The sequence below is a fragment of the Pleurodeles waltl genome, chromosome 9 (genome assembly GCF_031143425.1).
Source record: "Pleurodeles waltl isolate 20211129_DDA chromosome 9, aPleWal1.hap1.20221129, whole genome shotgun sequence".
NCBI classification, from domain to species: Eukaryota; Metazoa; Chordata; class Amphibia; order Caudata; family Salamandridae; genus Pleurodeles; species Pleurodeles waltl.
The window spans coordinates 1,082,962,765-1,082,987,332 of record NC_090448.1 but is presented as its reverse complement, the minus strand read 5'-3'; the positions used below and the strand labels follow the sequence as shown (position 1 = coordinate 1,082,987,332).

Here is a 24,568-nt window from a genome sequence, read left to right as displayed (position 1 = left end):
CTGCCCTCGTATCTCTTCCGCTTCATCGGCGAACACCAACATGTACTGGCCAGACCGCGCAGCCACAACTTGAACGAGTCAATAGATTCCTCTGGTTGCTGTCGTGCTTGTCTAAATACGAAACGTACGTAATCAGTGTTAGCCATTGGTTCAAAATGTATGTTCAAGGCCGCTACCAGGGTGTGATGTGTTTTGGGGGCGTCTTCTGGAAGGTTCATTGATATGTTATAAATATTCTTTCCCCCTAAATGGATAATCATCGCCCGTTTCTGCTCGTCCTCCACTTTAGTTGCCTCAAAAAATAACATGACCCTTGCCACCCAGTCTCTCCACTTTGGAGCTTGTGCTGAAGGAGCTCCTTCCTCCACAAACAGTTCTATGGTTGGAATACCAGACATGATGGACGATGGTGGATTTGGTCATCTGACTGCAGGGGGTCTATGGTAGTACCGGGGCGCGGTCTTTATAGCAGTGGAATGTCCTTGGCAGGCTCACCTGGAGAAAGAACTCCAACCATTTGGAGCAGCACTCCTTTCCTTGGGTCCTTCGTGATTGACACGGCACAAATCTGAAACACTGGTCTTGATTGCGGACAGAAAATGCTCGGTCGAGCAGCACCGGGGGGTTTGGGGCATGGTCTGTCTTCGTGGGCATGGCCAGTGGAACAGGCCTGCAGCCACGCGATGTGCTCCACAATCGGAGCCGTCGTGCATGCGCTTCAACGCCGGTAGGTGCCAGCGAGCTGTCAGCCTGCCGGCCGGGACGCTCGCCAGGTCCCGAGCGATCGAGGCGGCAGTGACGCTGTTGCTAGGTAACGCGATCCGGTGTAACTGCCGGAGCCCATGCGGCATCTCACGCGGTGAGGGCTGACAACCCTCATCGCCAAATTGTAGTGTCGGCGACAGTCGGCACTACTGCTGAAATAAGTACAGCAGACACGCTAGTTGATTTGCTTACGGACCGGGCCTGCGTATGTCAACAATGACAGCGGGCCGACACGAAAGCTTATCGTGCTCGACGCTGCTTCACTGCTGCCACGCCCTTGACCCTCCGACCTCTATTACCGTGGTCACCTGACCACAGGTAAACCAACTTACACAGCCTTATAGGGGGAAAAACAACAGAGGTGCCGGGGAGCGCCACACACCTTGAGCACGACAAGAATACGTATTGCCCAGCATCCAGTTACATCACTGGTGTGACACTACAAAGACCTAGCTTGCTTCCTGTTTTTTTCTCCTGAGAGACATAGAAACGCCCCAAAAATAAGGAGTGCAAAGAGGTATTCTGCGACAAGGCATTAGTGAATTAGACGGAGATTGTTAGTCATGTATGCCCTAAATGTGGCTTTGATTCTTATTACAGGTGGAACAACTTTATGGAGCACACATACCAACATTTGAAACCTGTAAACTGGGGGATTTTGAAAACAAAATCGGGGAAATTAATTTCCCCCCATTTACTTATATGGAATCAGCGGCAATTTTAGGCAGGAGAAAGGTAAAATAAAACCCTTTCTGACTTCAAAAATCAGGAGTCTCCCGCCTGAAAAGGGTCGGTTTTTTATTATCGTCGCACATCCAGAACTCACGTATTCAAACGCATTTAATGTGATCATGAAGAAAAGTACGCTCGGTAAAATAAAATATTTTCCCTAGGATGACACAATTTGAAAGGTGGGCAGCCAGGATTGATCACAGTTTTTTTTCACATTGCGCAATTCTGTCAGTATATGGGTATCTTTTTATGCCTCCTGTTATACAACAAACGTTAATACATTTTCCGCAATACTTGGTGCATGATGTCAGAGTGTGGTGTCAGGCAGAAGTTTCCATCACTGACGCATATAGAAAAGTTGTTAGCAACTGCCCCGAATTTCTCTGTGGTACTGTGTCTACATAGAGTCTGTGTACGGTACAAAGACCTCCCTACGCAGATATAACACGACCTTCTTGGGAATAGCTGGTCCACAGCGTATCCCATTTGCTACACACGAAAACAAACATCGGTGTCTGAAAGTCCTCACTGCCCACTTTCTCGCCTGGAATAACGGCCACCGGGCGGCTGATGCGCACTTTTGAAATATGACGCCTTCCGTTCGGGGGACCAGCAGGATTGTTTCTTCCGGGATGGGCGGGACTTCTTGTTTTTTTCGGGAGGCAGGTCACTTATTTTCTATCCAATCACAGGATTAGTTCGGCAGCACAGGCTCCAAGACCTTCCTAGCGCACTCTGCGGGCTGTCAATCTGTCTGAATTAGTTTACTGACTGCTCCTTGAGTTAGGCTCCTCGTATTGAAGTCGGTTAGAGCGAAAGTGAAGGAATTCGGATTGTGGTGATCCTTTCCAGGGAGTCCGGAGGTAAGCCGTCTGTTCGGGAACATTTGGCCTGATTTAAGAAATGTTCTTATGTGTGGATGTAAACAGGCGGGGCATATTGTGCTTTAACAAACTGTCATAAGAAAGCCCCCCCTCCCCCTTTAAGTGTGTTTTATCCAGCTGATGTCATGAGAGTTAAGTAAGTCTGTCCATCCGGTTGCTGATTTTGAGTCACTCTTAACATTGTTTGCTAAAAATAGTGGTAAATGAAAGACTGCCTTCCGGCAGTGCTTGGGCTTAATTTCTCGACAAAGTGGACATTATTGTGAAATACTAAATTTGCTACAAAATACCAGATGTGATTGGTGGAGGCGCTGTAAGAGAAATGTAAATGAAATGGACACACCCTGAATAATAAATTCGGTTTGGAGCTCGCACAGACCTCTTCAAATGTCAACAGCAATTCAGGGTGAATGTTAAAGTGTTACCAGTGTTGTCAGGTGAAGGAATGTGATGCATACAGCGCTAACTGCAGGACGACGCGTTTCTGGTGTCCAGAATACATGTGTAAATCGGGCTGTGTAGAGGGGATGGTAGCATACTAACGCATAAGGACAGTGCTCTAGGTTAAAAATACAACTAAATTGGTGCAAGATTCCCACTCGAAAACAATTTATAAACATTAGCCCAGTGTTGCAATTGTAAAAATACTTATTTCGGGAACCCATCATTTTTGGGTCAATGTGTGGAAAAATAGTGTTCAACAGTCAACGTATACATTTATCTGCACAGACATTAGCAACAAGGCCAAATGTGACTGTTCTAGATTACTTAATTAGTCCCAAAGAGCCTGCATTTTAAAAATATTTTACAGTGTTAACGCACCTGATGCTGAGATCATTGTGTGCCCAGCAATTTAGAGGGGATCATAATAGTTGTAAGATAACTGTACTGGTAAATACGGGCATTTTCTCTAGAGGAAATGCTCTGTGATCTGAGTCTTCATTAGAGAATAAAGTGTTCGAAGCCTCCTTTCCCTATGTCCAGCTCTTTGTGAGATGTGAACTGGTCTGCTATTCTTTGCTGTTCTTGGACAACAGTCCCATAGTACCAGCCTCTTCTTGAGTCTGTTGTCTTCAAACTTATGTGGCGCCATATCATAGAAGCTTATCAGTAGTGTTATTCAACGTTGATAGAAAAAGTAAATGAGCATTGCTTTCAATTTCGCACCCTGACTTTTTCACATGATTTTAGATTGTTTAAATGTTCAAATAATTGCCATGTCTTGTATGAAGTTATGTACGTTAAGTCACAGGCTTAGTATTAGGTAAATTCAAGGTTCTGATCTTGCATAGTACTTGTCCAGCATACTTGCCCTTAGTGCCATTCCATAAAATGTAGTTTCCCCATAATTTATGTGAGAAACATCATGACGTTGGTACATACGAAATTGATTGCCCCACCCGTTTGCTCTATATGCTCTAATTTGAATGTTTGCCTTATTTCAGCATGAGAAAGAATCAAGTGCCGAGCAGGCACACATCATGTGTGCTGGTAGTATGGGCGCCCATTCACATTTGTATTTGGTTTAGTACGAGGCTAGAGAAATGATGTAAGACACTGTTAAATTATAAGGATTCTAAGCTTTTCAGAGTGAAGATGTCATTTCACTTGGCCAGTTGCTCTTTTGCTCTTATCTGGCAGTTTATCTTGCATTGGTGATAAATTATCATGGATCGTATGATGTATCCTCAACAGATGTTTTTGCCTGCCCAATCTCATATCTCTCAAAAATATGCAGCTCCTTGTCTTTCATCGAAGTAAGGCCGCATTTCAGACTTTAAGACACTTTAAGAGTTCACCCATAGTTTTGCTTGTTTCATTAGTCGAGTCAAATAGTTCTAAATATTTGGGAAAACAAATTCCTTTGATTTCATTCATCAATGTTATCAGACACAGGGTCCTTTATGTTTACTCTTTGAAAGAAGTGTGCTTACTGTGTAAATGAAGCAGATGCGGAAAGGCTGCTGAATTCATTTCAGTACAAAACCGAAAGTCTTTGTTGGGTTATCCCCTGAGTATTTTCGAGAATTTATCTTATGCAATCCTTGTCATGTTTTTTTTAGTTAATTGAGCGGCTCTTTCTTAGTGAGTGAGTAACCTGGAAAATTTCAGCTTCCTCTTCTTGGTCCTGTAGAAGCAATTTCGACGTCCTGAACCATGGAGTTCTTCACTCACTACTTAAATCTCAAAGCGTGCTGAAAGTGTAAGGCTTCTGTGGCAAAGTTCTTTGTGTGCAGTGATCAGAATGAACTAAACAATTTGCTTCATTATCTGTAGATCAGGATACACTTAAGAACATCAGTTTCAGTTTAAAGTATATATAGGTTTGTGGCGTAACAAAGCCCCCCGCAGCCCTTGCAGCGTGGGTTGGGGGGTGGACTTCAAGGGGCACCCTCAGCACAGTATCCTGGCCAGAGAGTACCTGAAGGGGTTTGGAGGGTGCACCTCCATGTAGTTTGCAGCCCCCCACCCAAGTTTAGTTAGGCCACTGATATAGGTACAGGATATCCCACCAGGAGCATGAGACCTTCCTGCTCAGCATCTGATCTCGACTGATGTCACTGCCAGACCAACACACCTAGTTGCATAGAAACATTCCCTGCAGCATCATACCCATGGTAGTGCATGGACACGGAAAACACAGGGACAGCAAGACCCAACACATTCCCTTTTTCTAGCCTTTCAAAAGTGTGTAGCTGGTTCTGGAGAGGACTATTTGAAGAAGCATGTCTTTTTCCTTGTCTGTTGCAATATTGTGTCATAGAATATTCCAGAAGAGCCAAAACCACTTTAGAGCTCATTTGAACTAATCATTTTAATGTTCTTTTCATTTAGCGTACTAGATTGTTTGCATTATTTTTCAATCTCAACTTGTGTGATGAAGTGTATTGCATTACATTTCTGCGACCATTGTATTCTAAGGTTCTCTAAATAGGTTCTGAGCAATTGGTTGTTTTGAACTAAGACTTTACATATTGTTTTTTATCAGTAGGATTTTAATATTTTCTTTTTTTCTAAGAGATGCACAACTACAATACTAGTATCAACAGTATGCCAGAATAACAATTATATTTGCACTTAGCCTGAAAAGTGAGTGATAAAAATGGGACAACTTGTGTCCCGTTTGCTTGTATTAAGCAACATTCAGACCTGGATAGAAAGCATAGAAGCACAGTCCAAAGACTCAGAATAGGTGTGATTTGAGTTCTTTTACAGGGGCCCAAGAGTGGAAGAGCCTTTTGTGTCATGGATCCTGGATGCAGGATGGTTTTTATTATAATTTTGCACCCTCTTTAGCAGTTTCAGCTTTAACAAGCTTATTGTCTTAGATCTCTATGTAACCTTTTGATAAAGCGACCTTGTGTGCCGGCTGAGCAGTGGTTTGCTTCTGTGAAGTATTTCTCGATTGTCTGATATTCTGGTTCTGATTCTAGAGAAAATCACCTTTAATGACCCTCCCTCCTTTCTTATATTCAGTATCCGGGTCTCCCACCACTACAGGATGAGGACGTTACTGTCCAATTACGTCCAAAAGAAAAGCCAAAGTATGCAATGTGCTATAGTTGAAAACCTAGCACTTCACCGACGGTTGTCCAAAAAAAGAAACATTGGCTCTCCTTTTAGTACCTTGTTGGCTGTGTAAGGAGTTAGTGAAGCAGGAGCCACGTGAACGGACCCAAAGCAATTACTTCATTAAAGTGAAGTTATGCTATTACAGACCACGTGAGAGATGGCCCAAGGAAGTGGATCTGAAAAATGGCACAAAAGCTGACCCCTGGACTACGTACCTAAAAACAACAGACATGATGTAGGATGTCCGCCCTTAAACTAAATAGAAACAGTACGTGTGAGTACATCTCATGTATTTACGCTATGCGTTTTCCTTAAACCATATCTGAAACAACCATGAGATGGAAAGAGCGATTTCATTACATGTATTCAAAATTCCACATGTAAAAACATTGTTTTTAAAGGAATTCACGTAGGTAATGTTGGTGCATTTTTGGGTAACAGAAAAATGACTTCAATTGGGAGGGTGAAAAAAGAAACTCCAGCACTCCTCAAAATGTATCCTCAACATGTTCCTTGGGGCCCCAGTTCCTAAATTCCTGTCTAAAGCACACTGCATCTATTTCAGCATGGTTTGTGTTACTTTAAATTGCCTTCTACTCCCTACTGTGCATATTGTTCTGCACTTCAGTTCACTATTCTCAGTTCGAGTAGAGCTTCAGCAATGTAAATTTATGTTGCCAGGCACCATGTCAAAATTTCAGTCGCTGATTATGAGGACAACAAAACCATAACTATTTATCATATCCTCTCCGCTTTTAAGGTAAAAAAAGGCGCATTTTGTTATATTTCAACAAAACAACGTCGGTGCAGATCAGGAAAGCAATGTTGCAGTTCCTTTAAAATATACCAACTGAAGATTTCAACATTATCATCCAAATTTGTATAAAATGAAAACGACCTAAATGTTTCTGTCATACTGAAGATTAATTTTTGTTAAGTGAATTAAATTAATTAAACATACTGGAACCTTGATGGCCTTTGAAAAACACAAAGGCAACCCTGTGTTGCAGGTACTAATGACTGTATGTAGTAAGAATTGTGCTAATGAATTCCACGTGCAAAATTAGCTTACCCAGGAGCTGACTAGCTTTAGGTGCCCTTTTGCTTTTATTACTGAGCACAAGACTGACATCTGCAAGAAATACATTCTAAATAGTGAATAGATGAAGCACTTAATAGCCTGCAAGGGGTATTCTAAAGACAGAGGGAATTTATTATTCGGAAACCACCAAAATATTGCTTTTCCCAAAAAATGTCTCCTGCTGTATGGTGTACAGCAGTAGCATGAAGCAACCAAATAAAGTATCCTGCATGATCCTGACCATACAAATAGATTTATTCATTCTGAGTTGAAAGAGCAAACAACCCTGTGTCCGATGATGCCGTAGAAGACACCTGACAGGATGAAAGGAGCCTTTGTCTAGAGGAGGCTTATACCAACTTCAAGGTTAGAGGCAAGGCCGCTGCTCTGGTAAGCCCAAGCAATGGTAGCATGCAGCACTTTGTAAGGGTAGACATACCTAATTTTAACACCCGCTGAGCCCTTAATGTAGTTCACTATACCTTTAAATTGACAGATACATTTTTTGTTCCATCAAAAAATTCTCTGTACGTGTTAAAATTACCGCAACAAAACTAGAAAATGTGTAGTAAGTTTCTCATTTTAGTTGACTCCATAAAAGTTCAGATCATTTGTAAATTAGGTTTTGTGACTTGTACACATAAGTGTCTATTCTTTTGACTGGTAAAAACAGTGTCCAAATTATGTTAATAGTGAAACTTTTAGCCAATATTGTTCTTACTTTAAACATTAATGGGGTTCTTTACTTGGACCTTCTGATGGCATCTGATGTTTGCGTTGTCCAAGCTTACCTGTCATCTGGGAAAGGCAGGGTACTTCAGGAGAGGGTTCACTTCTGAACTGATCCTACCCTCCTGATCTATCAAACTCTAGTTCTGGGATTACTTTAGAAGTTCCACTCTAACATTTTTGTCTTGTCTGATAGAAGGTTTTGTCTGGTGAGAGATTTTGCAGGATCCTCTTGTCGAATACCAATAGTTCATTAAGTAGAGAGGATTTTTCACCCCTCCTTCTTTGCTGAGTTTGAGAGCCTTGACAGTGAATACCTTTAGCATTTTAGTTGACAATACTAGCACTGTGTGTGCTATTAGGTAGAACTCTAGAAGACGATTATGGAAACACAAGTGGCTTGTGTTCAGCTAGAAAGCATTGAATCCACTAAATTAATTCCTAAACAAAGTTCTGTTATGACTCATTTGGCTGATTAGGAGGTTTGTTGGACAACTGCTTATGCTCTCGTTTAGCCAATTTTCTTTAAAGAATCATTCAGTGTAGAGGAATTTTCGTGGTTTGGTATTGTTATGTGTACTTGTAAAGCACACTACCACCCGCAAGGGTATCTTGACACTGGGGTGGTCTGTGTGCGAGCCTAGCTCCGCCTGTGGTAGGTTAGTCAATTGAAAACCCAAGTCTCCAGCTTCTTGCAGAATTTAAGAAGAGAGTAGTAGGCTCTGATGTGGAGTATGAGGCAGTTCCATGCTTTGATGTAAACGAACGTCTGACCTCATGATTTGGTTCTGTGTATGCATGGGATGTGTGTGCGCGTGGGAATCCTGTGGAGTGGTGTCTGGGTGGTTAGTGGAAGGAGCTGTGACTACTCAAGTAGGTACGGCCTGAGTTGTGTAATGCCTTAAATGTGATGTGTATGTAGTTATTGAGCATGTGTGTGAATCAAGAGCCAGTGGAGCTCCCTGAGTTGTGGTGTGATGTGCGTTCTAGGTAGGAGGTTGTTGATGAGTCTGGCTGCCAAGTTCTGCGTGGTTTGCAGTCTTCTAGTGAGTATCTGTGTGATCCCAGCTAGTGGTTGTTCCCCTAGTCCAATTTGCTGGAGACTAGGGCATGAGTGACAATTTCTTTAGTGTTGCTTGGAAGGCATCCGAAGATCTTCCTCCGCATCTTCAGGGTGTGGAAGCTGGATGTAGTGACAGTGTTTAGTTATGCAGTCATGTCTAGTTTACTGTTGGTAATTATTCTTAGGTTCTTTGACTGGGTTCTGGTTGTGGGTCCAAGTTCAGTTGGCCACCAGTTGGAGTTTCGTCGTGAGGTGTTGTGGCCGAAGATCACTACTTCTGTCTTGTCTGTGTTGATCTTGAGACTGTTGGCTTTCATCCAGTTTGCTACGTTGTTCATGCAGGTGGTGAACATGTTTTGTGTTGATCTTGTCCAAGCGGGAGAGTATGAGTTGCATGTCGCTGGTGTAGGAGAAGATTTTGAAGTCATGTATGCGGATGACTTTGGCAAGATAGAGCATGTAGAGTGTGGGGGCTGAGCGATTCAACCTCGAGGTATTCTACATACATTTAATTGCTTCCGAGGTGTAAGGAACCGGGTTAACAGCTTGTGTTCTATCTGTTAGAAAAGAGCAGATCCAGCAGACAGTGAGTCCTTAAATGCCAATCTTATGGAGGCACCAGATGAGAATGGGGGTGTGACCTCGTCAAATGCTGCAGACAGGTCTAGCAGAATCGGGGCCATGTCTCCTGTGTCAAGGATCATGCTGATGTCTGTGATGGTGATAAGTGCTGCTTCTGTACTGTGGTTGGGCCTGAATCCAGAGTGTCATCATGGAGCTGGTGGTTGTTGAGGTGTTCAATTAGGTTTCTTGAGCAGGGGCATGATGGTGGCATGTTTCTGGGAGTCCAGGAATGTGGCTTAGATGATGGTGGCATTGAGAATGGGTGTTAGAACATCGCTGATTTTTAGGATCCATTGGAGAAGGCATGGTAGAGGCAAGGGTCTGATGGAGCCTGTGAGTAGATGATCTTCAAGATTATGCGGAAATTTGGTGATTTATGCTAAAATTAATTTTTACATGAGAAGGGACTGACTAATGGCTGCACGTTGATGAACTACTGAGGGGTGAGTACCTCTCTGCGTAAACGTTTTGTTTCTGTTTGTGAATGGATTAGTCTTAACATTTTGGATAGTCTCTATTGGCAAGGCCTTTTTGGGTTTTATTTTAAGTGCACAGTAGGTATAATTGTAGCCCCCAAAGAGAAAGATACATGTGAAATACTACCTTATAGAATAGGGGGTCATATGTTTCTTCATTGACTCCATGCAAATGTTATACAAACATGATAAACATACAAGTTACTAGTAGATTTATTTTGCCTATTAACCACTTATTAAGGATTGACAATTCTGGAGAATTGATATTTTTTATCATTCTAGGTGCTTCCTACAATAATATTTTGTCCTGATGATGACCCTTTTTAATGAATTTCAGATTCTGGGTCGAAACGTCAACATAAAATTGTAATGTGGACTGGATTTTGAAAAAAGTTAGTAGATTCTAGACACCTACATTAGGGGTGTTCAAAAATATTTTTTGCCAAATTCATTTTTATTGCCTTGTAAATAGTACTGATGGTCTTTATTGACACCTTACTCACTTGTAATGCGTTGTCACTGTTTAGGAGCACCTTGTATAGTTTTTTCCTTCAGTTAAATGTAAGTATATTTTTCCTACTAAAATGGACATAATAATGAAAGAACCTTATTGAGTCGGAGGGTTTTTTAGTGGTACAACCACTGCCGTGGAAGTTGAGGATTACACTCTCTCCCCCCCCCCCTTTCCCCCCCTCCCCCCCCACTGGGGGGGACCATTATTCATTGTTACATGATTACTTACCAAGGTCTCAGAGTCACTGGGTTGGCTCCATTTTCTGAACCATATGTGCTGGTGGCAGCTTCTTAGAACTGATTTGAAGATGTCTTTATCTGTGATGTCATGACCTGTTCTTCATTTGCGCTGTAGTTGCTTGCGATGGTGCTTTGTCAGCCTGAGTTTCTCTATGTACGAGCTGTCCTGTGGTCCAGCTATTATAGTTGGGTTGCGTTTGAGGGGAGCCAGGGTGTCGGCTCAGCCAGTATCTAGCTTTAAGGTTCTTATGGCTTTCAGCAAATTGCTGGTGTGCTCAGGCCAGTGCTTGGAGAAGGCAGAAGCTCAGTCTTCTACTTGAGATGCCTTTTCAGCTGCCACAGACGGTTCCGGTGGTGTTAGGTATTTGGTGCCTAGTTTTTCATCTTTTTGTTTTTTAATTTTCAGTGGGATATTAGGCTTCCATCTCTTAAGGCACAAGCCTTTTGAGCTTTTTAGCTTGCCGACTCAGAAGGTAGCAGTTTTTATTTAATGGCCTTGAAAGGGGAAGTAAAGAGCTTTAGTTTAAGTAGTATTTCTTTTCACCTTTTTTTTTTTTTTTTTTTATAAAAATTTTTTTTTAACCAAGACCATCTTCTGAATTGGAATGTCATCCGAGCCTTGACATTGTACCTGGGGAAACAAAGTAGTTTCTTAAGAATTTCTTGCCATTTATTTATAATATGGCGAGTTTACCCCAAGTAATAAAGCAGTGCAAACTTAGACTAACTGCTATCAGTATGCCTTCTGAGTTTCTGCATGATGTATGTCCCCACACTGCATGAAAGAAGTGGTACAATTGTTAGCTAATTATTTACCAATATGTTCAACTGCTCACAAAAAATTGCATAGTCCATGCTATTGAACAGCAACTTTAACCACGCCTTTTCATAGAAAGCAAATTCTGGATCTAATACACCTTTGCAATGTTAGAGCTATCTCTACCAGCCTATCTAGCCAAGCTCTTGTGGAAATCCGAGATGATACGACTATCCACAAGCACATTTCGGATTGGGTGGGGGGAGGGGACGGGGCAATGACAACAGAACTTGTCTGTTCTTGATGATCTACAACGGGAGGTGGCTGATGGTGGTGCTGGGGACCTAATTGTATTATTAGAAGTGTCCGCAGCCTTTTAAATTGCAGACCACTCTTACTGGGTCAGAATGCTCTGGAATATTGATTGCTGGCATTTGGCTTCGGATTGGCTAAAATGTTTCCTTACAAATAGATCCCAGTAGAGTACCTTTTCCCTTTAAGCTTGTGTGGTGTCACAAAGAGTTGGAGTTTTGTGCTGCTTGTATTCAGCAGCTACATTTAGCCATAGCTTTACCCTATGAGTGTGCTTTTTTATATGTGTGAAACACTGCTCATGTTTGGTTTAGCCAGACAAACTAAAGCGACAGACGGATTCTACCCTCTTGTTGACACTACTGGAAACAAAATAAAGATACAGCACTGTAGTCATTCCATCTGTTATTGAACAGTAACTGTTAACTCATCCCAGAGTAAAGAATGGCCCCTTCAGCAAGGCAAATTTTAAAGGTTTTATGCAGAAATTTCCCACATGGACATTCTGCAGGAGTTAAGTTGTAGTGGAGTGGAGCTTAGTATGACAATCTATGACTTGATTATATTTCCATGCTTCTTCTTGGGGAGCTTTGTGACGCTCCAGAAACTCTGAAATCTACCTAAGCCCTTGGCTCATGCGTTCAAACCAGAGTTTTATGACTTCCCAAAAAAATGAGTTAAGACTAGTGGGAGGATTGTTTGAGCGAGTGCAACATTGAACTTTGGCAGTCAGAGACTTTCTCCTCCATGTCATAGAGGCTAGTTAGAAGCAAATCATCTAAATCCCTTGTCCTCTAAGAACCTCAGAGTATCAAAAGCTGAGGGTAAGGCTAACACATTGGTTATTCAGCAGGGAGGAATCCTGGAGCAACATAGCTTCCAAAAATAAACAAATGATCTGTCTTCAGTAATGTGTAGTCTGTTCAGAATTGTTGTAAAAATATTTCCTCTCCCAAGTCCATGAGTTCTGTGTTCTTCTCTGACTGGTACTATGAATAAGTTGCTAGCCATTGCTCATTTATTGCTTTGTGTGTGTTATTTGACTGCAGATTCTTGTGAGTGCATATTTTAAATATTGTTTTGAGCAGAGTTTAAGTGACACAGTTCTGCTCATCGCTTTACCCAATACGTCCAAACCTCTGGATAGCATTTTTGAGGGACCATGAAGTGCTGTGCACATATGATGTCTGCTTCTTCTGACTCTTTGGTTTCTGGCAGCGTCTGTGGTGAGTACTGCTGTTCATCACTGCTGTCCAGTGGGCTTGGGTTCTATTACACTTCTGTTGGATTGACCATGTGACTGGAATGCCAGCGATAGCTAGGACAAGAAGGCAAAACATCCTCTAGGAAGTGGTGTCAGGTTTGGAACCTGTATGACAAAGTGGTCACTCATGATAACATTTCTTACCCGAGTCTTTGATATTGTGCTGAGCAGAACTGCTGAATATACTTAAAAAACACAGTCCAGCAGTAATTTGCATTTAAACATATATTCAGAGTATATGATTGGACTGATATACACTTTTAAATGTTTTCAAGAATAATACATCTTGCATGATACATTCCCATGTACAGTTAAAACCAGTTCATGAATAAGTTGGCAGTTCAGTCCATTAGATATTCATTGCTATTCATGACTGCACAGTTTTCACAGTTATTGTAGGACGCTGGCTCTGTATATACTATCTCAAAGTGAGAGATAGTGTGCACATAGTCCAAGGGTTCCCCTTATAGGTTGATAGTGGCAAAATTAGATAATACCAATGCTCTATTTTGTGATAGTGTGGTCGAGCAGTAGGCTTATCAGAGGGCAGTGTTAAGCATTTGTTGTGTACACACAGGCAATAAATGAGAACACACACTCAAAGACTTATCTCAAGGCCAATAGGTTTTTAAATAGAAAAATATTCTTCTCTTACTTTATTTTAGAACCACAAGATTCAGAATTTAGGAAAGTACATAAATTGTAAGGTACTTCACACAGTTAAGTATGGAACTTTGAATTAAAACAGTAATGTACACAGTTTTGGCAAAAATGGCAATAAGCTATTTCAAAAGTGGACACAGTGTAAAAAACAACAGTTCCTGGGGGAGGTAAGTATTGGTTAGTTTCTCAGGTAAGTAAAGCACTTACAAGTTCAGTCTCATGGGCATAGGTAGCCTACCGTTGGGGTTTCAAGTTAACCCCAGACACCCAGCAACACAAGGCCAGTCAGGCGCAGAGGTCAAAGTAGGGCCCAAAAAACATAGGTGCCTTTAGAGAACAGGGGTTCTCCGGGTCCAGTCTACTAGCAGGTAAGTACCTGCATCCCCGGGGAGCAGACCAGGGGGGTTTTGTAGCGCACTGGGGGGGTCCCAAACAGGCACTCAAAATACACCCTCGGCGGCACAGGGGCGGCCGGGTGCAGTGTGTGAACAAGGCGTCAGGTTTTGTATTGAAGTCAATGGAGGGACCCGGGGGTCACTCTGGCGATTCAGGCAGGGCACAGGGGGACTTCTCGGGCCAGCCACCGACTGGGCTAGGTTGGAGGGCTGCCTGCTGGTGACTCCTGCGCTGGTGGTTGGTTCCTCTCGGTCCTGGGGGCTGCGGATGTAGTGCTTCTTCCAGGCATCGGGTTCTTTTGTCACTGGGCAGTCGTGTCATGGGGAGCCTCTGGATCCTCTCTGCAGGTGTCGCTGTGGGGGTGCGGGGTTTCTACAGTTATGACTACAAAGTTTAAACAGTTATTCAGATCAGTAGATTACCACAGCCAACACGTGTTACGCAGTATCTAAGTACTGCCTCTTCAATGTTGGTTCGCTCATTAGCCACCAATCAGTGCATGTGTGGATCGAACCACCAATCTGTCCAAGAACCTGAATTATGATTCAGCCTTGTTGCTTCTTGGCAAAATAGTTATGCAAGTAAAGACCTATGATTGGGCCACCGAGCACATATGCCAGGTGGTTTCCCTTGGAATGCGATCGCATAAGCTTAGGGGGACCATTGACTTGAATACTAATTCGCTAAGATGCAATAAGGCAGAGTTTGGTCTCAGTTCAAGGCTAAAGGAGGGTAACTTAATGAATCTGAGACCACTAAGGCATCAAGCCAAACCTAAAAACAAGCTCCACATACCTTCTGAAAGAGGGCGAAGGTGGGGTCAGAAGTGCTGTAATCAAGATGTATGGTGCCTAATTGGGGAGAGAGGAACTAACTGAGCAGCCTGCCACCCAAGGGATTAGTGGTACACCAGACCTTATAACTTTGATATCTTGTGGATGGTATGTTGTGGATAGATGGTTCCAATAGAGCAGCAAGGACTTTCCCAGTTTTCGGCTGGCTTTCACCAGCAGAAGGAGGGAAGCAACAAATAGTTGGGGGTATGCAGCTTGGTAAGTAACAGACCAGATATCTCAAATGAGGCCAAAGACATTGACCTATTATGAAAAGTCAGCCAAATCACTTTTATCTAGATGGTGTTGCTAGGATGATCTATGGGTTTATCTTGTATTGTGACCCACAAACCAGATGATGCTGAAATTACAAGGAGTCCTTGATGCAGGCCCCTTAGGGCAGCTCCAAGGTCAAGAAATCATGATGGCTTCAACCATAATGCATCTATCCTCCATTTTGAATTAACTGTGTTGTGTCTTCCAAGGTATGGCCTGAAGCACACTATGGGCCTGATTACGACCGTGGTGGATTACAAGTTCAATTATATCCTATGGAACTTGTAAAACGGCGGGCAGGATATCCGTCACATTTGTTGTGATGTCGTATCCCATCCGCCAAGGTCATAATCTGGCCCTATATGTAAAAAGTTTTTTTTTTTTTTAAATACATATTATTACTAAGAGAACATCGTTCACACAGACACGCTCTATGTATGTGTAACATGTAATCTAGCCCTACAGATAAATCTTGGGGGTGGAATTGAGGGGCAGAAGAGAATTTTACAAAAGTGTGAGTGGACACCTCTCCCTGAGGTACAGGTAAAAGGACTGATAGCTCATGCATAACACTTAAGTGCCACCAGCCATCAGTCTTACTGCAGCATGGTCGATAGACTTTGTGTTCACCATCCCGCACCCCACCCCGTGTTGGTCTTTTCTTATGGAATGTTTTGTGACTGTGAATACATGGAGTGGTGTCTATGTGGAACGTTTCCGTTCCTAACGTACAGGTTTCTTAAAAACCTAATCTCTACATGCAGCATTCCTTTCTCTATCACTGTGGTGTATTGCAGTGTTTACCCCCTTCCTCCGGCCACGCCCAGAGCTGCCTCTTGGGATAATCCGAACCGGATGAAGGTTAGTAGAGTTGTTCCAAATAATGACAGGGCTCATTCCTCTCTGGGCATTTCGTAAACAATAAAATGCTCCTTGGTAAACCACACTCGAGGTTAGTAATTGAATCTCACCCATTGCAATGACTGCTTTAGCATAAACAGGTGTCACGATGGCATCCAGTTGGAGGCCTCACTATGCAGGAGAACAGATGAGACATGCATAGACATTTAGTTATTTATTTGCTTTGCTGGTCTGTTAATTTGTCACATCTCGCCTCGGGGCAGCTTCGCAGTTTGAATTTAGAAATGTATAAGAGAAGTGGTGAGAACATGGTCTCCTTAGCCTGGAGAGGATTACTTCTTTCTAGGATGTGACTGCTCTGCTCTGATTGTCGCTATGAAGGCTGGAACTTGTCGCATGTAAATGGCAGTCTGTATCGATGCTTTTCAATTCAGTCTACGTTGTGTTTTTTTCTGTTGCCAGGCTCTTCTTATGTCAGGGAACCCAGTACTGTAATCGCATTTCATAAATGTGCACGTGACAGAACTGTTTCCTTCCCGACAGAGAGCTGCGCAGTCAGCTGGTGTAACGTTCTTCATTTCTTTAGCAAATATCGCACCTTTTTATTTAACGGTAGTCGAGACCATCCGGGAGATTATTTGTTTGCAAAGAAGAGTTTGCCTTGGAGGCTATTTTAGGAACCTTCAAAAGTGACAGTAGAAAGTTAGTAGAAGTTAGAAACTTGCATCACACGTGTTTGTGTCCAAAATATGTTTATTAAACTTTATAACTGCGCCACTATCTAGAATTCTGTTGCAAATATTTGAGATTTGACCGCCAATCTAATACAGTCCGGAAGTTGCAGTTTTTTTTCACGCAGCTGTGAAGTGGACCCATGCTATTGGTCGTCTTCAGAAAGTTCTGTTTTTTAAGCCAATGCCTCCTCGGGCTTGTAGTTTCGCTTTTAGCGGTGCAGCTGTGGGCCCCAAAGTCCCAGCATCGACATTGTTGCTGGCTAAGAAGCCAGGACGCCGATCAAGTGTCAAACACAACATGAATACTCTCGGCAGCTATGGTGTACTTTCACTTTAAGGAGCTGTTTGAGCTTCAGTAACCTTGGAATCGTTGCTCTACGATTGTGTCTTAACTTTAAATACTCGAGACTACACCTGCACTCCTCTGCCTGTGACAAAATGGACACAGTAGAAAGAAATGAGTACCTCAGCCCAACTGTAGTGATGAATAGCTATCTCTCCTATCTCCAAGCCCCAGTTCAGTCCACCAAAGCTCACTGTCCCAGCCTAAATCGAACCATAGATTCATTTTTAGGTTTCGCTTGCACAGCGCTTGCAGCGAAATGTTTTGTAAACAAACAAACTTAATAAAAAGGTCTTATAACCCGCCTACTACTTACAGTTGGTTGGTCTCCAGTTCACTCAGATTTCTTTGCTTCTTATTGGGCAGCGGCACGGGATCCGCTGTCTTCCTGTTTTTCGGCCAATCTGTTGGAGCATGGACCAAGAACTAATTTCACTCTATTAGTCTTAGCCCTCTTGTAATGTGAACTCATCAGCTAACACCCAATGCAGGTGGAGGTCCATGATTATTGCCTGTAGGTCAACAGTGACAGCCAGGGAAAACCGGGCATGACCCGCTTCTATTGTCCGCGCGGCTGCTAGGTTGATCTGCCTGTTGGCAGGCCCTGGCACCATAGTGTAGGCATTTGTTATGGTTGTTGCAGTTCTGCCATGGGTTGGTGAGTACATCAAGCCAGCTGCAGTCCTGATTCAGCCTGTTGGTAACACCAAGACAGTTGCAGCCCTGACTGGGCCAATCAGTACGGCAAGGTAGTTGCAGTCCCCCCCCCCGGGCTGAACAGTGGAAATAGGTACAATATTGCATTTTTCACAGGAAACCATGGAGGCACTGGGAGACCGTCTGCCGCATGGGTTGCTCCTGTCTTTGCTCTCAGGTAGTCTGCTTGTGCTGGGCGTTCCTCAGACTAGGGACAGACTGGGCTTCTCATCCTTGATAGTCTCTCCTCTTGCAGGGCCTGGCAGACTTTGTCTCCCTTGCAGCAATCAGGCAGGCGGATGGGCTCTATGAGGGCCTCTGCTCCTCCTGAATAAAATGCTGAATTCAGGTAATGCCCCCTTACCTCTGGGAGGCTGGCGGTCAGGCACACATCAGCCCAGCACATATAGTAGTGTTTTGAGTACTCTGGGGAGCACTCCCAACCTGAGGAATGCATGCAATGCATGTCTTCCATCTGGGGAAGCTGTCATCATGCTCTGTCCTGGGACATGCTGAACCAGGAGCAACCAGAATGGACCCTAGTGGCTTCAACATTCAGACTTCTGTACACACACGCAGAATCCTACTTTTACACATGTGCTCCACACAACCTACATAAACAAAGGCACCCAACATACAGCCAAAATGTCATCACAAGGTTCGGAGAATTCCCATTACAGCGGCACTTTATACGAGAGGTCTATTATCCCACATTCCTACCGACTGAGATCAAAAGGTCCACGCTATCTGTCCTTAAACGTGGCTGGCTGCCACCACCACTGTATGTTCTTCATGCAGGACAGGGACAGTAAATCTTGTCCACTGTGAGTGAACACTCGGTGCGCACCTGCAGGTTTCAGGTCAGGTCCTGGACCCCGAGGGGCCTCTGCATACAGGTTAGATTAGTGTGATGACGGGCCAAATATATAAGTCCGGATACCAGGTACACATGCTGCCAAGGGCTCGGGTCAGAGCAACACCATGCTGACTCAACAGGCACATGGTGTGAAGTATTATCTAATATAATTATTAAATAATTGATGCCAATGGTGTCATTATCCATGCCTTAATGTCATGCACCTAGATACTCTGTCAAAGTTGTCTAGCTTGAAATAACTTTCTCCGTGGGATAGCAGGAAGGTTACTTTAGGAGTACTAAGACACACACAGAGTATATATTTAAACACACTCTAGTGCCAATTTCTCGACAAACAAATAGCTATATGGTTGCTCTTTGACAATTGTTATTTGTGTACAGATTTTTACTTTGGTTTTGAAAGGTTGTAAAAGCATGCTGTTTTTTTATCAATCAGATCTTGGTTTGGGCCTAACAGAATGCTTTGTTAGTTGGTAAGAAGTTCTTTCCTAAAGTTCCTGCCTATAGCTTTGTCTATCAGGATGTGTCACGTGCACTATCATCCAATTTACATTTCAGAGATGTAAAGAAGTCTTGCTGCAGTCTGATTGTCCTTCAGAAGTGACACACTCGCATCTCATTGTATTTCCAAGTAATGCCTTCTGAGCTGTGCATATCTTTCTACCCTGTCCACTTTCATGAACAAATAGCGGCACTTTCCTGTGGCAATGAAAAGTGTTCCTGTGGGTGGCGCTGGCATCAGCCGGCTGCTGCTGTTTACGTTGTAAAGAGGTGAGACGTGCCCTTTCGTCTCCAGTGGCAGCCCTGTACCCTGCAAAGAAAAACATCAAACACAGAAACACATCTAAAGATAGAAATGTTATAGTGCATTCACACACAAGCGTAATTACTTAAACAGATGAAACACAATTAAATGTCACCATAAAAAAATGATAATAATCAAGTCCACATAAAGCCACACACCAATGTAAGATCACGCAGCATAACCTAACTATGCTGCTGTTATCTATAGGAAAAGGAAATCACAGGTATTTCAGTGTTTCAAAAGCTGTATTAGCTTAAGTATAGGTGGAACCCATCTCTTATCATCACACTTATGTAAATTAAACTCTTGACTGGAACATGTCTGCATAAATGTGAACTAGAAAAGAAAAATAAACATTTCACAGAATCTTAACATAACATCCAGACAGCCATGAATGCGACAGTTACTCCAACATTAATCTAATGGTTGTCCCCTTCTAGAATGATAGTCCGCATCGGGCCTGCTCCTTGTATTTTGGTTATAAATAAGGCTCCCGGTTTTATGGCATTTATTTTTTAACATTTCCGACTGTATTTATCCATATTTAGTTTTTGGCCATCTTATTGACATTTTTTCATATTTATTTTGTGTTTTGAGAGTAAATAGAGACGTAAAATTATATATTTCTGCATTTATTCAAGTGATAATTACACAATGATCCTTAGCTATCTGTCACGTTTTAGCTAATTTAGCAGACAAATATAACAAAACACTACTCCCACAGTTAAATATTAGCATTATATACAAATATTTGTTAACATGTGCCTTATTTAGAGAAATGAATTTTAAAGTTGTTTTTTTAACTCTCCATGATGTCTATCCGGTCAGCTGTTGGCCTAGAATTAATGAAGGACAGCAGGAGAGTCACTCAAAGGAAGCAAACTTTTAGGGATATTTCCACTTTTAAAAATACATACAGACAGGAAACGCATTTTGTTCTCTGTCTGTATTTATCTGCAAAAATCAGTAAAAATGGAAGTGTGGGAGTCTTAGTTATAAACGTACACAAGGCCAGAGCTACTTGACATGTAATACATAATTACAAAGATTACTAGGCAGAGCAGCTTATTTTGCAGCACGAAAGAAACCGATTTCTGCCATATTTGAAAACTGCTGCAGGACCGCTGCTGCTGTGATCTCCAAAAACGACAATATTAAATCCACGCGGGCGGCACTGTTTATAGTGGATCTGAGTCTGAAGTAAGGCCCTGCTGGTCACTTCCATCACAAAACATGAGCATTTCAGAACACATAACTAGGCCAAGGTGCAGGTGTGAAGGTGTAAAGTTACAACTGCCGCTCAGTGCTTCGAAGGTGCTAACAATGGGCCTGATTCACAGAGAGGATCCGCACTGGTAGCGGGATCTCCGCATATAGAAATTCCCATTGCAGAAATTCCGCCGAGAGTGGGGAGACTCCACCGCGACTGCAGAGGCTCGTTGTGAATCGGGCCTGTAAAATGCTTCTAAAAACGCCCGATATTGCCATTGCCGGTCCTGATGACAGCGCTGAATTTTAAAAAATGTGATAAATGCTGCAGCACTCAGTGTCCTGCAGCGAGACACGTCCGTTGCTGTCTTTAACCAAGAAAAAGTGAAAAGTCCAGTCAGAGGATCCCTAAGGTGGTACCAGTAGAATGCACAAACAGTTGCACACACACTGACGACACAAGCGCTAGAAACTGCACCGATATCAAGCTTCAAAGCACAACTAAATGTACGTTATTTTAAAGTAGTGACTTAATACATTACAAATCCAGCCACGCTTCCGTGCTCGCTTCGTCTTCCTTATGGACATCACTCTAGAAGCACAGTGGACACATCAGGGCAGACATTCACTAACCTCAGGCGTTGCACCCAGCTAAGAGCAGATCACGTGCAACATCAGCATGGGTTTCCTGTAAGTTTGCTGACAAACCCCAAAGGCAGAGAGACACCAGTGTTCACGATTTCAGCTAACAGTGGCCCGAATACCAGCGATACAAGAGCAACAGGGTGGAAATAGTAATAAACAGCGCCCCAGCGTTCAAACTGTACAAACCGGAGCTAGTGTGTCAGCTGATTCATTCTTTCACGTCTGTGTTAGTCAGAGGTTTGCTGCTGAGGAAACAGCCCCTCAGTGTAACTCAATGAGCTGGAAGCAGGTTAGATTGTAACCCGAGAATAATCTTCTCTGCAGTGCTGCACAAGGCATGTGCTCAATTCGACTCCTAAAAACACAAACACTAGCAAAGCCAATAGGCCTCAGTTTTAAAAGGCGAACTGTGAGCTGTTGCTTGTTTGCATTGGCAAAAATAACGAGTTGGATGGGGAAAGATGTGAGGAAAAAGACATTCACTCATGGAATAATCAAACACAAATGCAAGAGAACTGACCTGATATCAGTGGTGGGAGGATACATTTCATCCACTCAGAAACTTGGTTGGAGTAAAGATCTGTGCTCCAGGGGATGGACAAACACAAGAAGGGAAGCAAAGCGATTGTAGAAGACACAACAAAATTAAATTGACAAGAAGTCAACCTTGTAACAATAGGCTGACCCAAAACTGACTGGAAGTCCCACCTCATACAATGCTCTTGCCGCTGAGAAGCTTCATGGATTACTGCTACTCTGAAACACCAGTTCAAGGCCAAGACCCCACCTGCTGTCTAAGAAACATGTGCTTTATTAATATGGCCCTTTCAAGAACCCGGGACTGTGATATCATGACAATCCTACACTTTAATCTGCTAAATTCACTTCTGATTAACAGAATAATAATCCCTTTTAAATCCACTTCTTTAGATCATGACAGTGTGTCTGCTATACACAGCATGGAATGCACACAGAGCAGGTATCCCCTCATATGCCCCAAAATCGTCTGATCCTACACCTCACTCTCCCCGTCTATACTACACTGCAGAAGAGCGCTGAAGCCATCTCCTCCCCATTCGTCTAGCCACCCGTTGAACGGCTCCTCCTCCCCCTTCTGCATCCTCATGGCCTTCAAAGGGTTACTAATAGGATGGCTCAGTGATTTAAATGGTTACTGCTAAATTTGTGTGGTGATCTGCTGGACACAAGTTCGAATCCTGACAAGGCCGAATCAGCCTCCCACCTCCCCGAAGTTGGGAAATTCAGTGCCATTGAAGTGTCAAAGAGTAGCATTTTTTTATTTGCCAGGTTATACATAGCAGAATTGCGGTATGAAGCTCTTCATAGTTACAAGAAACTCAGCAATAATAGGTTTTTTTTCTTTTAGCATTCTCTCTCAGATACTTGTGACCTTATAGGTGTGATTTATTCCAGTTGAAGCGCTTCACTAACACCGGGCCGGGTCAGTAAACCGTAAATACCATATCCCATGGAGGGGTCCAGTGCAACTTACTGAATCTTTAGGACAGCTGACCCGTCAAAAAGAATAGTTGGTACGTTGCAAATATACTTTCTGACCCTGATTCAGTATTCACAATGGTCTGGCCCAGTGTTGGTCCACATCCAATACCTCCACTGTTCCAGACCCCATCACACTAAATAGCGAAGGGGGTCCCTGGGTGAGGCTTATGGTGACCGGATACTGGTCTTCAGATTGACCTGAATGGTACTTCCTTCACAGGACTTTGTCAAGTGGGGGTCATTAAAAAGGTGCATTAAAAAAAATAATCTCATCTTAAATTGGATTTGTGGACATTTCACCGCGGGACAAACACTGACGCACACTGGACACCAGTGTTTTACCCCACGGTGACTTCTCTTTTTTTTTTTCCTTTATGCTGGGAAATGTCTGTCATCGTAATTAATGTGAGCAAAGTCTGTATACCTTTAAATTGAGTAGGGCAAAGGTTCTTCACCTTCAACATCTGTGAAACCCCACTGAATCACTGCTGGAATCTGGGGACCCCAGCCGAAGCAATCTCTTCTATTTGAACCTCGAAATGATACTCAGATATACAGAAACAAGCATGCATCAAACGTATACACACATTATGAAATATTCTTAATTTACAACCAAAATATGGAAAAAAAGAAATTTTAAATGGGTCTTTTGGTGCTTTCAAAAGTTGTTTTTATTTCGAAATGTTTCTAGTCTGGTTGCCAATCTTGAGTGCACTTCAACCTCCTTCCTAGCTGGGGAAGTCTATTTGTCCAGGTGTAGGTAGAGTCCCTTGCATTTTAAAGGGGGCATGGCTGCAACTGTCGACACAAACTTCCAATTTTACTTATTTGGCAGCACGCCTGCCTTGCAGATGTGGCCATGTGGATTAGTAAGCCCTCTGTGATTGCTCCCTCTTGGTGTACACTCAGGCTAGCCTGCTCCTCCTCTGATTAAACTGGTGTTGACTAGCAGCCTGTGTTTTCAGTCCACCTGCCCCCATCTGCACTATCTATAGGGACAATCCAGGTAAATCCATGCCTTTGGCATAATGGAAACCAAGAAACGTGACATGGGCCCAGCGGAGTGAATTCTAACAACTAATTACATATTTTATTTGCTCGCCTGTGTCTCCCACTCCTCCCCATCATAGGGTGTGGTGCCCCAAGATAATATCACCTCTCTAGGCCGTCGCCCACGACACCAAAACACTTCTCACATAGGATCACAAAATGTGTAAACCTGCTAAGGAGACGGGCTCCTCGGCACCCTGCCAGGGGTACGGAGTGATGCTACACAGGGCACAACAACCACTGCTTACAAAGGACCTAACTTGCTGCCAATCTCTGAGTGCCCTACGTGAATCTATGAGGTAGCAGCCACTCGCAATCGGAGGGACCGGCTTCTTCACGGACGTCCTTGCAAGAGATAACTAAAGCTGTCCGAGCACACCTAATTATAACCCGGGGAACGGAGAAGGAAGCTATTAATAGCTACCAAGTAGAAACCTGCTCCATTTGTGACACCTTTGCTTTAATTTGTTTTTCGTTACGCCATTGTTCTAATTAAGCTGCCTGACTAGTCATGGACTGTGTTTTCTTTGCTCTTTAGTATTTTAGTCTGGGTTTGCTGTCCACACCAGCAGGATTATTTAGTGTATTAAGCCCCACAGTCGTTTCTGTGGAGTCCCGCAATCCCTCATCTCTGCATCATAATGAC

General features: G+C 43.1%; 1 protein-coding gene across 1 annotated transcript in view; it reads left to right on the top strand.

The window, feature by feature from the left end:
- The first annotated feature begins 2,241 nt into the window (after window positions 1-2,241).
- SNAP23 (synaptosome associated protein 23) overlaps window positions 2,242-24,568 on the top strand; it is a 137,912-nt gene continuing 115,585 nt past the window's right edge. Inside the window, exon 1 of the mRNA XM_069208756.1 lies at window positions 2,242-2,360. The gene's annotated coding sequence lies outside the window, so the exon portion shown is untranslated. The remainder of the gene's footprint in view (window positions 2,361-24,568) is intronic.